Source organism: Schistocerca piceifrons, chromosome 10, assembly GCF_021461385.2.
Source record: "Schistocerca piceifrons isolate TAMUIC-IGC-003096 chromosome 10, iqSchPice1.1, whole genome shotgun sequence".
NCBI lineage: Eukaryota > Metazoa > Arthropoda > Insecta > Orthoptera > Acrididae > Schistocerca > Schistocerca piceifrons.
In genome coordinates, this window is record NC_060147.1 from 27,674,695 (window position 1) to 27,679,249 (window position 4,555).

The 4,555-nt window shown below is 49.9% G+C and overlaps 1 pseudogene; it reads left to right on the forward strand.

Moving 5' to 3' along the window:
- The first annotated feature begins 2,932 nt into the window (after positions 1–2,932).
- Positions 2,933–3,050, forward strand: LOC124719199 (annotated as a pseudogene).
- The last annotated feature ends 1,505 nt before the right edge of the window (positions 3,051–4,555 follow it).

Consider the following 4,555-nt stretch of genomic DNA (forward strand, 5'->3'; position numbering starts at 1 on the left):
CGGCGAGCAGTCCTCCTGAGTCGTTACGCTAGCCGCCTGTCTTCCATGCCTGCTAATCCAGCCCACGACCTTTTTTTCGACGCCTCCTTTGATGTAGGGTATGCAGGCCGCCCCTCCTCCCTACTACCCCCGGGAGTCCGCTTCCGTCAACTGCTCCATTCTCTTTCCTTCCGCTTTCCTAAAACCTTCCTGACCACTTGGGGTACAGCACCGCCTTGGCTCCGTCCCCGGATCTGCCTGCTCCGTGACCTTTGTCAATTTCCCAAAGATGGTACCCCTACACTTGTTTATCGTCGGGCATTTGCTGCTCTATGTGCAGAAATGACGGACGCCACATTTATTTACACCGACGGCTCGAAAACATCGTTAGGTGTAGGGAGTGCCTATATTGTTGGCGACACCCCAAATCGCTTTCGGCTTCCCGGCCAGTATTCGGTTTATACTGCGGAGCTTTACGCTGTTCTCCAGGCTGTCCACTACATCCGCCGCCATCAGCGGATACAGTACGTTATCTGCTCAGATTCTCTCAGCTCTCTCCTCAGTCTCCAAACTCTTTACCCTGTGCACCCTCTGGTCCACCGGATTCAGGACTGTCTGCGCTTGCTTCACCTGAGGGGCGTCTCGGTGGCGTTCCTCTGGCTCCCGGGACACGCTGGTATCTGTGGGAATGAGGCGGCCGATGTAGCGGCCAAGGCCGCAGTCTCTCTTCCTCGGCCAGCTATTCAGTCGCTTCCCTTCACCGATCTTCGGAACGACTTATGTCGCCATGTTGCTCAATTATGGCATGCCCATTGGTCGGCACTTTCCTGTAATAAATTGCGGGAAGTGAAAGCCCTTCCTTGCGCTTGGACCTCTTCCTCCCGAACGCGTCGTCGGGAGGAGGTAATTTTAGCTAGACTCCGGATAGGGCACTGTCGTTTTAGCCATCGACATCTTTTAAGCGGCGATCCTCCCCCACTCTGTCCCCACTGCTCTCAGCTGTGGACGGTAAGACACCTTTTAATTGAATGCCCCTATTTTAATCCATTACGCTCCCGTCTACAGCTATCGCCTGATCTATCGTCGATTTTAGCAGATGACACGCGCTCCGCCGACCGCGTTCTCCAGTTTATTAGTGACAGTGAAATGACGTCAGTCATTTGAAGCTTTTTTTGGGGACAATCACCCCCTTTCTGTAGTGGATTTTTAAGCAGTCTTCTATTTTTAGTTTCTCCAATTTTCTGACTTTGTTCCCCTTGCTGCTGGTTTTAAATTTCGGTTTCTTACTGTCTTAAGTCACGGGCTGGGCGCTAATGACCATAGAAGTTTTGCGCCCTAAAACCACAAAAAAAAAAAAAAAAAAAAAAAAAAAAAAAAAAAAAGGGTACTCCCTGCTGCTTGAACACTCTGCCATAGTTCAGCAGTCACAGAGATCGTCAAATGGTGGCGTACTGGCCAAATGTATTAGGTGGTTAGGATACCAGGAGAACTTGTTGTCCAGGGTGCCTCTCGAACAACCTGTGTATCGAGCTGGGTCAGGCAGAATATTCTTGCGTTATCTTGTTGAAATATAACATCACGTATCCATCCAAGAAATGGCTCTGGCACCACCTTCAGAGTATCAGAAGTGAAGCGGCAGCTGTCGAAATCACCGGCTGTGTAAACCATAGGTGATCGTGTTGCGTACCCAGTGGCACCCAGTGCCGTCATTCAGGTGACTGGTGCCGAATGACGATGGTGAAGGTAATTTCGGAATGTTCGCTCCGTTCCCAGCATCGACACGTGCACACAGAACCGGCACCTGTTTGAAGACACGATTTCGTCGCACTCGTGTGTGCAGCATTATCATCGTCCGCACCACAATCGTCGTGGCTGTCTGTGCTGCTGCGTGAAGGAAAGCTGCGACCGGCTGACGCCGTTCTGACGGTCCCTGATTCCCCAGACATCTCAGCACTGTGCTCGTTGACAGAAACTCGTTTCCCAACTCGACGAACGTGGCGTGGGTGTTCGGGACTGCACCTCAGACCGAATAATATGTTGTTCTCTCGGACACTACTCACCTCCCGCAAGCCGGCCTATGGTAGCCGAGCGGTTCTAGGCGCTTCACTGTGGAACCGGGAGACCGCTACGATCGCAGGTTGGAATCCTGCCTCGGGCATGGATGTGTGTGGCGTCCTTAGGTTAGTTAGGTTTAAGTAGTTCTAATTTCTAGGGGACTGATGACCTCAGATGGTAAGTCCCATAGTGCTCAGAGGCATTTGAACCATCTGAACCTGCCACAACGGCTATTTTTGGTTCAAATGACTCTGAGCACTATGGGACTTGACTTCTGAGGTCATCAGTCCCCTACACATACAATTACTTAAACCTAAGTAACCTAAGGACGTCACAAACATCCATGCCCGAGGCAGGATTCGAACCTGCGACCGTAGTAGCAGCGCGGCTCCGGACTGAAGCACCTAGAACCACTCGGCCACTGCGGTCGGCCCATTTTTGGTGTTGAATATCAATTCCTGAAATCGCTCATCAGAAGAAAGACCACTGGACCCCCGAGAGGGAGTCAGTAACATTTCACACAGAGTACCGAAAGAGTTTGCTTTTCTTCTGTCAGCAGTCTGCTATAGGTCTCTGTAGCAGCGGTGTACCCCTAAGGATTGGAAAGAAAGGACAGTTTATTCCGGTTTAGAAGTAGTGTTGTCGGATAGATGTCCACTGTCTGTTGTAGAATCTTGGAACTTTTTTCACTCTAGTCTACTATGATGTTTGTGCAGACCGAAAATCTCCTCTGTACGAATCAACACGCGTTCCACAAACAACTTCCGCGTGAAACACAGCTCTCTCTATTCCCCTATGAGACCTGTAAAGAAGTAGATACAGGCGCCCAGGAAGGAAGTGTGTGCTTTGATTTCCGGAAAGCTTCCGGTACATTTTCGCCCTGTCGCTTAGTGGACGTACTAACGGCCTTGCCGCAATGACAACACCGGTTCCTGTCAGAACACCGAAGTTAAGCGGTGTCGGACTGGGCTAGTACTTGGATGGGTGACCATCCGGTCTACCGGGCGCTGTTGGCAAGCGGGATGCACTCAGCCCTTGTGAGACAAACTGAGGAGCTACTTGATTCAGAAGTGGTGGCTCCGGTCTCGGAAACTGAATACGGCCGGGAGAGCGGAGTGCTGAACACATGCTCCCTCCATATCCGCATCCAGTGATGCTTATGGTCTGAGGATGACACGGCGGCCGGTCGGTAGCGTTGGGCCTTCATGACCTGTTCGGGAGGAGTTCAGTTTAGTTTTTAGTGAACGTAATCAGACCAACATTGTGACTGAAGCGTTTGTAACAAACACAGCATAATTTGTCGTTCAAAAACTAACTTAGAGCTCGCTAGTGTCGCAAGCGACGTTTGTAGAGCCATTACTCTTCACAATATGTAAAAATGACTTAGTGGATAAACGTCGTAATTTCAGTGAGGCTTTTCGTCGATGATGCTGTTGTATACACGGAAGTCTAAACGCCAGAAAACTGGTGCAGTGAGTAGCAATTGACCCCCTCCTCAAACAAAAGTAACGTATTACGAATATACAGTCGGAAAGACCCATTGCTATATCATTACGAGATTGCAGAACAACAACTAGAAGCTGTTACTTTCAGAAAATGTCTATGAATGGGCGTACGGAACGATTGGAAGTGGAACGGTGCCATAAAATTCAAAGGGGGTAATGCAGTAAGAGAGAGACTCCTCAGAATAGACAAAGGAAGTAGGTTGCGAAACACTTGTTCGACCAACACTTCAATGTGCCTCGTCAGTGTGGGATCCGTTTCAGATAGGACTGAAACAGGAAATTGAGAACATGCAAAGAGGAGCAGCGACTACCGTCGTAGTTTCATTCAGTCAGCGCGGAAGCATTTCGGGAATGCTCAGCCAACTTCAGTGGCAGACGCTGCAAGAGAGGCGTTCTGCATCACGAAGTCGTTTACTAGCAAACTTCCGACAGCGTTCCTCACTAGAAGAGTAAACAAATACCTGCCTAATATGGTGTAGGGCCCCCCGCGATCACGCAGCAGTCCTGCAACACGACGTGGCATGGACTCCACTAATATCTGAAGTAGTGCTGGAGGGAAATGACACCATGAATCTCCAGGGCTCTCCATAAATCCGTAAGAGTACCAGCGATGGATATCTCTTCTGAACAGCACATTGCAAGGCATTCCCAGATATGCTCAATAATGTTCATGTCTGGTGGCAAGAGTGTCACTGGAGCCACTCAGTATTAATTCTGGACGTGTGGGGTGTGGCATTGTCCTGCTGGAATTGCCCAAATCCGTCGGAACGCACAGTGAAATTGAATGGATGCACGTGATCAGACAGGACAGGATTCTTACCGACGTGTCACCTGTCAGTCATATTTAGACATACCAGGGGTCCCATGTCTCTCCAACTGCACACGTTCCACACCATTATAGTGTCTCCACCAGCTTGAACAGTCCCCTGGTGACATGCAGGGTCCATGGATTCATTAGGTTGTCTCCATACCCGTACATTCATCAATACAATTTGAAGGGAGACTCGTCCGACCAG